The 12,709-nt window shown below is 38.6% G+C and overlaps 1 protein-coding gene across 2 annotated transcripts in view; it reads left to right on the forward strand.

Annotated features, from left to right (window-relative positions):
* The window catches only part of KHDRBS3 (KH RNA binding domain containing, signal transduction associated 3), a 210,730-nt gene that overhangs the window by 176,684 nt on the left and 21,337 nt on the right, over positions 1-12,709 (forward strand). The window lies entirely within an intron of this gene.

Consider the following 12,709-nt stretch of genomic DNA (forward strand, 5'->3'; position numbering starts at 1 on the left):
CAAATAGAGAATCCCTGTTCTGTGGATCAAGACCAAACTAATAACCGACAGTGAGGGGTTTGATGGCCATGTAAATGTAAACAAATAGGAATGCAAAAGGAGGAGTTTGTTAGGTGAAAGAAGCCCAGTCCTTTTATTTTTATTAACAATTATAACCGCTTTTTAAGAGGCCTGCATGGCAATTTCCTAGTAACTCCAAACTAGGTCCTGACAGCCTGCTATGAGAGAGAGATAAATGCCCTATTGAAATTGTAAAATAATGTAAAGTCTAGCTTAGCTATTTTGACTGTATAAGTGGCATGCCAAGGCAGAAAGATGTGTCAAGGGCCCCAAAAGGGGACATAGAATTGGATAAAGGGGAAAGCCAGTGAGATCTGTTAAGTTATTTAAACAGCTGACCGCCTGTGTCCGAGACCACCAGAAAAAGTGTGAAAACCGGTCAAAACCGCACCTGACTGCAAAGACTATAACGCGCTTCTTCCTTAATCCACAAGACTCGTTATCCCTATCAAAAAAAGCCTATCAAGATTGTTTGAACACGATTTGTTCTTTACAAAATCTGTCTGGCTATTCCCTATCATCCCTTACACTTCCAAGTGTTTGCAGGATGATTTCTTTAATTACTTGCTCCATTATCTTCTCTGGCACAAAGTTAAACTAACTGGTCTGTAGTTTCCTGGATGGTTTTTATTTCCTTTTTATAAAGATGGGGCACATATGTATTTGCCCTTTTCCAGTCTTTTGGAATCTCTTCCGTCTCCCATGACTTTCCAAGATAATAGCTAGAAAGCTCAGATACCTCCTCTATTAACTCTTGAGTATTTTAGGATGCATTTCATCAGGCCCTGGTGACTTGCATGGCATCTAACTTTTAAAGTAGATTTTTAACTGCTCCTTTTTTATGTTTATCTTCTATAACCACCCCTTCCCATAAGCATTCACTATGTTAGACATTCTTTCAGACTTTCTCAATGAAGAGACCGGAAACAAAGAAGTCATTAAGCATCTCTGCCATTTCCAATTTCGTGTTACTGGTTCTCCCTCCCTTACTGAGCAGTGGGCCTACCCTGTCCTTGGTCTTCCTCTTGCTTCTAATGTACTGATAAAAGTCTTCTTATTTCCCTTTATTCCATAGCTAGTTTGAGCTCATTTTGTGCCTTTGCCTTTCAATCTTGCCCCCTGCATTCCTGTGTTATTTGCCTATATCATCCTTTGTAATCTGACCTCGTTTCCATTTTTTATATATGACTCTTTTATTTTGTAGGTCATGAAGATCTCGTGGTTAAGCCAAGGTGGGCTTTTGCCACATTTCTATCTTTCCTCCCATCGGAATAGCTTGCTTTTGGGCCCTTAATAGTGTCCTTTGAAGAACTGCCAACTCTCCTCAGTTGTTTTTTCCCCTCAGTCTTGATTCCATGGGAGCTTACCTATCAGCTCTCTGAGCTTACCAAAACCCGCCTTCCTGAAATCCTTGGTCTCTATTTTGCTGTACTCCCTTCTACCCTTCCTTAGAATGCAAAACTCTATGATTTCATGATCACTTTCACCAAGCTCCCTTCTACTTTCAAATTCTCAACGAGTTCCTCCCTATTTGTTTAAAATCAAGTCTAGAACAGCTTCCCCCCAGTAGCTTTTTCAACTTCTGAAAGAAAAAGTTGTCTGCAATGCAGTCCAGGAACTTATTGGATAGTCTGTGCCCCGCGGGTTATTTTCCCAACATATATCTGGATAGTTGAGGTCCCCCATCACCGCCAAATCTTGGACTTTGGATGATTTTGTTAGTTGTTTTAAAAAAAGCCTCAATCTACCTCTTCCACCTGGTTAGGTGGCTGTAGTAGACTCCTAGCACGACATCACCCTTGTTTTTTACCCCTTTTATCCTAACCCAGAGACTCTCAACAATTCTGTCTCCTATATCCATCTCCACCTCAGTCCAAGTGTGTACATTTTAATATATAAGGCAACACCTCCTCCCTTTTTCCCCTTTCTATCCTTCCTTGAGCAAACTATAACATCCACAGCCAACCAATATTCCAATCGTGTTATTATCCCACCAAGTTTCAGTGATGCCAACAATGTCATAGTCGTATTTATTTATTAGCACTTCCAGTTCTTCCTGCTTATTACCCATACTTCTCGCATTTGTATATAGGCATCTAAGATACTGGTTTGATCTTGCCTCCCAGTTTTGCCCTGACCCTCGTTTCTCTCTGCCATTATAGCCCATGCTCCCTCTTGTTTCCGACCCATCTCCCAGGTCTTCATGTTCCCCACTTACCTGTGGGGTTTGCTCACCTGTCCCCATCAAACCTAGATTGATTTGGTTTATTTGGTTGAGCTCATTGTGCTGACCATGCCGAGTAGGCAGATATTGTGGTTTTATGTTCCTGCATTCATTATCCATGGTGATTGACTTTAAAAGATTTTTCTCATGGGTAGGATGTCCTTTACAATATTTCTAAGGATAGGGAGTGTGCTGCTCAAACTGACAATATATCTCACCCACCAGTAAACAAGTTAAAGACAACTTTTACTTAAATGCATTATAACAGTGCTGCAAAATCTAAAAAACTAAAGAACCCTGATTTCATAACACAGTTGAGGAGGAAAAACACTTTCCCAGCTGGCAACTGAGGAATATTTTGCCATTCTCTTTGTCAGGAATGATTTAAGTTTTTGTGAGGGAAGAAAGATCTCAAAACCAAGCAAACCGCTCAAAGTGAAAAATCTATGGAAAGTTTTAATTTCACTGTTTTCACTTAGATTGGTTTTTTTTATGATGTTTTTGACAACCAGAAAAGAGTAGTCTTTATTCATGGTGTCTCCCACTTGAAAAGGTTTTGTAAATTTCTAAAAGCTGATGTGCATACTAGAAGCATTAAGAACTCTGGGGGATGTGTCTACCTTTCATACTACCTTTAGAAAATAGCAGCAGTTAACATGATTTTTTTAGTAAATATACTGGTCAAAAAAGTCTTCAAATTTTTACTTGTAATATTGGCAGTTCTATTTTGCTTTGTTGCTTTTAATGTTAGTAATAGGTTTTATTTGCTGTTGCAGCCTATGCTTTCAGATAGCACAATGAAAATACTGGACTAGACTAAAACTTAAAAAAATGAGTATTTGAATTTGTTTTCGTTTTTGTCAGGTTTTAAACAAGATCTGTTATGAACTTTTTTTTTATGTTTTACAAATTTTGGTGGTCCTTTGAATGATGATGATCAAAAATCAATTTTCCAAGAAAATGAAACAGAACATGTAATTCATATGTAAAGTACTGATTACTAGCCATAATGTGTTGTTATTGAGCGTCACCAGGGTAGAACAACTTTATTAGGTAGTTGTTTTATGTTGCATCTGTGATATTGTTCCAGTTATGTTCACTGGACTTCAAATTCAATAAACTTTTTAAAAGAATGACTTATGCACTTGCTTATTTTGCTGTTTTTATAAACAATAGGGGTAGTTCATGGTGAAAGGGAAGGGGATATGAATTTGCGTGATGAAATATTGCTCACACAATCCCAGCTCTTATTTTTTGCAAAGATATTTCAGAATTCCATTAGCCAAACCATCTGAGCAACACAGAACAATTTTTAATCTGATGATCAAAGAACAGAACATATTGTAATGTCATTTGTAACTACTGAGAGATGATTGTAACACTGAAATATATCTAAATATCATTGGTGTTACACAAATTATGTGAAACAAAAGAGAATTGTAATGCTACAGTATCGTAAAAAAAATTTTTGATACTTTTCCCTCATTATAAGCGGAAAAAAACCTTGACGTATCTGGATGAAGAATAGGTCCACATGTTTAAAATGGGTCACTTTTTGATTAGCATGTAAAAGCAAAGTTTGCTTGTGTTAAGTACCCCTAAAATAATGTTGAAGCAAATATTAGGTTAATTGGCCTCTTTAAACTAAGTCATCAGTTAGGACTACATTTTCCTTTTTTTCTAGTACTGGGGTACATGGCATGCTTAAAAAGTTCATACTGATTTTAAAATATTGCAGATTTCAGAGATATTCTGTGAACTTAAAATGAAGAATGCCACTAGAAATAGACTAAAGTTTTGAAATGTACCCCCACTGTATGTATGCTTCTAATACTCAGGGGAAATTACAGATGCTTCATCTCTTTGATGTTCAGTTTTAGGATTCCTGATTTGCAAAATAATTACTTTTTAGTGTATTTGTTGTACATCTCAGAGTAGTAGTATTCTAGGTTGAGTCAAATAGTTTTCTTATGTGAAACAAAATAGTACAGTGCTAGTTAAAGAGAATGTTCTTGCAGTGGAATGAATAGCTCACTGTCCCACCCAAGTCCATCTCAAATGTGAAGTGCAGTAGTAAATTTTTGTAGTTTGTTCTCCATTTTGGGGCATCCAGTGCAACTGGATAGAGCTCTTCCCTAGCACGGCACAATTTGATACTTTCACATCCTCCTTACTGTCTCCTCAGGATATCTGTAGCTGATAGGGGTTGAAGGGAATGATATGACATTCAGATACCATGGTCTAAATATTGTAGGTGGATGGGTAGTTGAATCTTCACTTGCCTTCATGAAAAGCTGCTCTTCCTCTCTATATAACCTAACCTCCCCTTCTCTCCAGCCACTAATACTGTTATATAGTAGCTAACCTCCAACTCGGAGACTGAAAGTGATGCCCATTTTAAGTTTTATTAATGGCATTTTGTTTGGTGGTCAGACGTCATCACTGAGAATCACTTTTGCGTGACTGCTGGTACCTATCAAACCTTGGGTTTTATTTAAAAAACTTCACTCTAATACCAGAGAGGAGAAGACTAAATCTGAGATTTCTCTCCAATTCTTACACATAGTAGTGTCCCAGCAATCAAGTACAATATCTGTGGGGAGTGTTTCCATTTTGAATACTAAAATGTTGCATCGTCTACAAATAATTTGTTTATAGAGTAAATCCACAAATAATTGAGTGCATTTTGGTGGGCTTTCAAAGGAACTATCTTTGGCAATTATGATAATCTTCAAATAGATAACTCTGAAGTGTGCTGGATTTAGCCAGCCAGCTCCATTGACTTCTGTGGGAGATATGTGATGAAATTCCCATGCAGCACTTAACATTTAGGGGATAATATTAGATAGAAATTATGCCCATACAAATTAGTAAGGCTAATTGAACAAATAATGTTAAAGCAGTCCAGTCATAGTAAGAAAGATAAAATGAGTTTATGAAACATTGTTGCTTAGCTTTTGAAAATTGAGAATAGTAAACATTTGTGAAATTGTCAGTCAGCCAGCTCTACCTAAAGACCAGAGTATAATGGAAACTGTCAAAAGCTATGAACACTCATGGTAGATTTTCAATGCCAAGCTAAGGAAAGCAAAAAGACTAAAATTAATGTTGCCATATGCCATGCAATATAGCTTTTCTGCAGGCAGCTTTTACATTATGCATTTAGTAATTTCTTCATGAAAGCTGCACTACATAGATACATAATAATTTAATATATACTGCTGTATATAGCATAAATGATCTGTTTAAATATAAATTGAACTGCAGAAGTTAAATACTGCTAAAACAATAATACAATATTATTGTATTCATTTGTGCTTGGCACACAAGTATCTTTTTTTACTTTTTTTACTCGTGTGTGTGTGTGTGATATTTATGAAACAAAGTTGAATTACAAATAATACTTCTCAAAACCATACATCAGGCAATAATCTTTTATTTAGACTTATGGTCAAAAGAAGTTGCTGTTTTAATGGCCTAATGTTAATACTAGAACATTTTATCATGAAAATCTACAGATTAGAATATAATAGAGAAAAAAGGAGAATTTTAACAGGGAATTATTTCAGATCTGTAGACCAGAGTTTAAACATGTTCACTCTGAAGACAAATTACATTAAAATATTAAATCTCTAAAACATTAAAGAAAAAATTAGGCCAATGGCCTTTGTGCCTTGGAAGCTTCATACATGGTCTACACAAGTGTTTGCAAAGACAATAATAGGGCAAAGGCAAACTACTGGTAATAAATCAATTGCCACTGTCAGCTCACTATTTAATGTTCTCTAGAATACATAAGATTTATCACTGAGGAATTGTAGACTAATGGTAGTATATGGAAACAAAGTCCACTAGGGAGATGTACTACATCATTCAGATTTAGCACTGCCATCTGCTTAATAGCATTGAGATGACTACAGAGGTACTTATGATCAACCATTCATAGCAGTGACAGATGCTGCAGAGAATTAACATGCCTGAGAATGAGGTTTGTTACTAAAATTCAGATTATGTGACAAGATTGCTGAAAAAGGCTATATGTTTGTTACCTGTCCAACAGCACTAAAGGTTTACTATCTACTTTAAAGTTTTCTGTCAGGAGAGAATAATTAATGCTTGTAAACAAAACAAAATGCTTAATTTTTCTCAGATTTCAAAGCTCTTAAAAATTTGTAGAACTATTTCGATTTTCCCCATGTGTCCTAGAAACTTCAAAAAAAAGTATTTGTAGAATTGTTTGTTGATATATGTGATATGGATACAGTGATTTATTCCTCTTAAAAGGTTCTTCTTGGGTGCCATATCCATCATATTCCAACCTGTGATGGAAGTTTGTCAAGAAAAGAATTAATAATTTGAACTGTGAAAGCCATAGAGAGTAAACTAGTTTGCATAAACCTACATGCCATATGGCTTTTTCATAGAATCATAGTATTGGAAGGGATCTTGAGAGGTCATCTAGTCCAGTCCCCTGCACTCATGGCAAGAATAAATATTATCAAGACCATCCCTTACAGGTGTTTGTCTAACATGCTCTTAAAAATCTCCAGTGATGGAGATTCCACAACTTCCCTAAGCAATTTATTCCAGTGCTTAACTCCCTGGACAGTTAGGAAGTTTTTCCTAATGTCCAACCGAAACCTCCCTTGCTTCAATTGAAGCCCGTTGCTTCTTGTGTTATCCTCAGTGGTAACAATCTTGTAACAATCTTTTATGTACTTGAAAACTGTTATGTCCCCTCTGTCTTTTCTTTTCCAGACTAAACAAGCCCAATTTTTTTCAATCTTCTCTCATAGGTCATGTTTTCTAGACTTTTAGTCATTTTTGTTGCTCTACTCTGGATTTTCTCCAATTTGTCCACATCTTTCCTGTAATGTGGTGCCCAGAACTGGACACACTACTCCAGCTGAGGCCTAATCAGCACAGAGTAGAGCAGAAGAATTACTTCTCGTGTCTTGCTTATATCACTCCAGCTAATACATCCCAGAATGATGTTCGCTTTTTTTGCAACGGTGTTATACTGTTGACTCACATTTACCTTGTGATTCACAATGACCCCCAGATCCTTTTCCTCAGACTCCTTCCTAGGCAGTCATTTCTCATTTTGTATGTGTGCAATTGATTGTTCCTTCCTAAGTGGAGTACTTTGCATTTATCTTTAATGAATTTCATCCTATTTACTTCAGACCATTTCTCCAGTTTGTCCAGATCATTTTGAACTATGCAAGTGCATGCAGGCACTGAAACGTTTAGAAAATACAACTAAAATGTATTCAATGAGAAGAAATTTAATTTTAAATTTCAAATCCTTGGATTTTGTTGCCTTAAAAGGAGATAAGATGGCCAGGCATCATATTTTACCAGTTTTACAAATTTTGTAAATGTAGTAGATCTTAGATCCTAGATTCCCAGTAAATGTTAATGTCTTCAAATCAGTCCTTCAAGCCACAAGGACATTTTTAAGAAAGAATGTATCATATATTGTGTTTCACTATAATGCTTTGTTTCATTCTGATGGTAGATACTACACAGATAGTAACTACTGCTGTGTCTATACAGCATTGCATTTTAGAGAATGGACCAGTGTTGATAAGTGAAAGTAGTACACATTGGAAAACATAATCTCAACTATATATACAAAATGATGGGGCCTACTTGGCTATTACCACTCAAGAAAGAGATCTTGGAGTCATCGTGGATAGATCTTTGAAAACATCCACTTAATGTGCAGCAGCAGTCAAAAAACAAACAAACAAACAAACAAAACCCTAACAGAATGTTAGGAAATATTAGGAAAGGGTTAGAAAATAGACAAAAATATCATAATTCCACTATGCAAATCCATGGTATGCCCACGCCTTGAATAGTGTGCACAGTTCTGGTCGCCCCATCTCAAGAAAGATATATTAGAAGTAGAAAAAGTACAGAGAAGGGCAACAGCTTGCATATGAAAAGAGATTGAAAAGACTGGGACTATTCACATTAGAGAAAAGAAGACTAAGGAGGTATGATAGAGGTCTGTAAAATGGTGAATGGTGTGGAGAAGGTGAATAGAAAGTATTTTTTACTCCTTCCATAGCACAAGATCCAGGGCTCACCCAATGAAATTAATAGGCAGTAGGTTTAAAACAAACATAAGAAAGTACTTATTCAGACAGCCCAAATCAGCCTGTGGAACTCATTGTCATGGGATGTTGTGAAGGTCAAAAGTATAAATGGGTTAAAAAAATAATTAGGTGAGTTCATGGAGGATAGGTCCATCAATGGCTATTAGCCAAGATAATCAGGGATGCATCCCATGCTTTGGGTGTCCCCAAACCTCTGGCTGGCAGACCATGTGACTGGATTACAGGGGATAGATCACTGTCACTATAAGGTTTGTTTTCTAATCCTTTAAGTATTCCAGGAGCAGTCTTACTATTGCCAAATACAGAAGTAAAACAACCTCTCCACTCTTCTGCCGAGATTCCCCTGTTTGTGCATCCCAGGATAGCATTAGCCCTTTTGGCCACAGTGTTGCACTGGGAACTTGTGTGTGGCTCATTATCTACCATGACCCCTAAATCTTTTTCAGAGTCACTGCTTCCCAGGATAAAGTCCCCCCATCCTGTATGATTATCATAATAATTATAATGCATATTGCTTGCTTCAGCCCAGTTTACCAAGCAATCCATATCGCTCTGAATCATTATTTCTTCTTCTTCATTCTTTATCACTCCCCTAATTTTTTTGTTCCCCGCAAACTTTATCAGTGATGATTATATAGTGTGGTCCACATCTTTATAGACAGAGTCTGTCAGACCACATTCCCACCACCACCAAATCACAGTGATGAAGACTTCCTTCCATTCAGTTTGTGACCGCTTAGCATGCATATAGCAACTACAGCATTTGCTTAAATTGAAAAGTAAAGTAATACAGTCCATGCAATGAAAATGTTTCAGCATCCTTGCCTTAAGCAGTAGCCTCTTCCCACCCCTCCCCTACCACCTTCTTCATCTAGTAGATTTAGATATTAGAAATATAAATCATCTTTTTCATTCCCCTGCTGATATAGGATCGTACCATCCGGTATGTTTACTACCGTACTTTTCAGTCTACGTTTAAATGTCCGTACTTCATGAACTGCGCAGAGGGTGAACATTCCATTTCACTAAGGTTTATAGGATTTAAAAGTTTGTTTCATTTCAGATTGGAATGAAACCTGAAAATTTTGAAATTCCCCTCTAAGGACAACTCAAAAAAGGTTTAAGAATGATGGGAACATTTTTATTTGATTCTGACTTTTTAAAATGTGTTATATAATATACATGCAAAATATAAAAAAAATTAAATGAAAAGTCATTTCAAAATGAAAAACCAAAATGTTTTGACATTATTGGAAATTTCTTTTTTATTTTTTTATTTTTCCTAAATAAAATTTTGGTAAAATCAGCATGACTTTCCAAGGCATTTTTATTTCAAAGAAATTGCATTTTATCTCAGAAAACAATTCCATCAAAGTTTTTCCCTGGCAAGCTATAGTTTTCACCTCAACCATTTGAATGTCCTTGGAACCAATTTTGCAACTTAATATACGTCAGGAAGATTGTTCCTGATACTCTGTACTTGAATCCATAGCTGCCACTAAGCATAAAATCAGAAAAATGTTTCTTAGGCCGGTAAGCAGCAGTGTGTTTATGTTTTGGGAATTTTAATTTTAAAGTTTCATTAATGCATTGATTTGCAGATGATGGTATTTCAAAGTTGTACTAAAATTTAATTGCTGACATTTTGTTTGTAGGGCTCAGTGTTTTAAATTTGCATTGTTAGGCGTCAGCAATCATGCATTTTCAGGGTGTATAAATATGGACTGTATGCAAAACAGTGTCTGTTATAGCTTTTCAACGTGTAATTTTCTGCGTCTTACTGCTGGTAGCAGAATATGTTTCAGTCTGATGTATTCAGAAATCAATCGATCCTATGTATAACAGTTTGATTTCCTGTGATAGGTTAAATGGCTAGTATCTTGCAATTTGTTGATTTACAGAGCACCTGGGACACATTTATGTATTGAAAGTATATAATTTAGTACAAAGCAACCCTCTAAAAGAATTATCACAAGCATACCGCATACGGCCTTTGGAAGCCAGGGTGGCAGAACTAGAGGAGCTATGGGAGGCAGAGAGGTATGTTGATGAGGCTTTCCAGGACACTGTAGAATTGTCCCACCTGAGGTCATACAAACCCTGCGCTGCTGAGGAGGATGAAAGGCCCAGGGAAGCGGAGCAGTCAACGGGAGCAGAGGGAAACCTTCCCGTAGTTGGGACCCTCCTTCCAGATGATGTTGGGGTATCCTCTCACACTAAGGTTACCTTTCTGGGGGAGGGAACTCCAGTCATTAGGAAAAGACAGGTGTTAGTAATGGGAGATTCGATCATTAGAAACATAGATAGCTGGGTTTGTGATGACCGGGAGAACCGTATGGTGACTTGCCTGCCTGGTGCGAAGGTTGCGGATCTCTCGAGGCGTCTAGATAGACTTATGTGTAGTGCTGGGGAGGAGCCAGTGGTCGTTGTAAATGTAGGTACCAATGACATATGGAAGGGTAGGAGAGAAATCCTGGATGCCAAATTTAGGCTGCTAGGAAAGAGACTGGAATCCAGGACCTCTATGGAAGCATTCTCAGAAATGCTTCCTGTTCCACGCACAGGGCCAGGTAGGCAGGCAAAGCTTCAGAGTCTCAATGTGTGGATGAGACTATGGTGTAGAGAGGAGGGGTTTAGAATTATTAGGAACTGAGGAAACTTTGGGATAGGAAGAGCCCGTGCAGGAAGGATGGGCTCCACCTAAACCAAAGTGGATCCAGACTGCTGGCACTTAACGTTAAAAAGGTTGCAGAGCAGTTTTGAAAGTAGGAGATGGGGGAAAGCCGATTGCTGCAGAAGAGCACATGGATTGGACAGAGACTTCTCTTAGAGGAGAGTATATTGATAAAGATTCTCTAGGTTTTAGTCAGGAGGACAGGATGGAAGAGGATAAAGTTTGGGCCAGACCAGATGAGAGACATTCAGATAAAAAAGAATCTGACACATCAGAAAAGGGTAGACAAATAAACAAGGACAAATGTTTAAGGTGCTTGTACACAAATGCTAGAAGTCTAAATAATAAGAAGGGTGAACTAGAGTGCCTTGTGATAAAGGAGGATATTGATATAATAGGCAACACAGAAACCTGATGGACTGAGAGCAGTCAGTGGGACACAATCATTCCGGGGTACAAAATATATCGGAAGGATGGAACAGGTCATGCAGGGAGGGGGGAGTGGCACTATATGTGAAAGAAAATGTAGATTCAAATGAAGTAAAAATCTTAAGCGAATCCACATGTTCGCAGTACAATCTCTATGGATAGAATTTCGTGCTCTAATAAAAATAAACATTAGGTTTCTATTATCGACCACCTGACCAGGATCAAAATGAAAATTAAGAGATGCTATCAAAATTAAGAACTCAATAATAGTGGAGGATTCAATTACCCATATTGACTGGGAACATTTCACTTCAGGAGAAATGCAAGGATAAAATTTCTGATACTTTAAATGACTGCTTCATGGAGCCTGGTACAGGAACCACAAGGGAGAGGCAACTCTAGATTAATCCTGAGTGGAGCGCAGGAGCTGGTCCAAGAGGTAACTATAGGGAGAACCGCTTGAAATAATGACCAAAACAATAGCATCAACATCCCTGTGTGGAAAGAACATCTCAACAGCCCAACACTATGGCATTTAAATTCAAAGGGGGAACTAGTGCAAAATGAGGGAGTTAGTTTAAACAGGAATTAAAAGTACATGTGACTAAAGTGAAATCTCTGCAAGCTGCCTGGCGCTTTTAAAGACACCATAATAGAGGCCAAACTTCAACGTATACCGAGACCAGGACGGCGCTAGGTTCTGGCGCCTAGGCGCCGGGACATTTCGCCGCGGCTCCCTGACCCGGCTGACCCAACATAGCTCGGCTTGAGAGCTGGTCCATCAGCAGAGCATTAGTTTCTGCTGCAGCCGCACTGCCCTGTTGGGCGGCTGCCTGGACACGGTAGCCTCCTGCTGCGCTGCTGTGGCTTGTATCATGCCGCACTATGTCATCCATTGTGGTGAAAAAAAAATAAACCCTCTCCTTTTTTTAGTCACCCTCCTTGTTTTCTGCTGCGCTGTGCACACCAAAGATCCCACTTCGAACACACGATTCGCCGCAACATAGCTGACCCCGGGGGCGGGCGGCGCCTGGCTCGAGGTCGTGGCGGCGTCCCACCCCGGGGGGGGCGCCCTGGGTGCGGCTCCCTGACCCGGGCCGGGGGCACCCTGGGCTGCGCGGAGGCTACCTGACCCCGGGGGCCGGGGCGCCCTGGGCTGCGCGGCGGCTCCCTGACGCGGGGGCGCCTTGCTGC

The sequence above is a fragment of the Chelonoidis abingdonii genome, chromosome 2 (assembly GCF_003597395.2).
Source record: "Chelonoidis abingdonii isolate Lonesome George chromosome 2, CheloAbing_2.0, whole genome shotgun sequence".
Lineage (NCBI taxonomy): Eukaryota > Metazoa > Chordata > Testudines > Testudinidae > Chelonoidis > Chelonoidis abingdonii.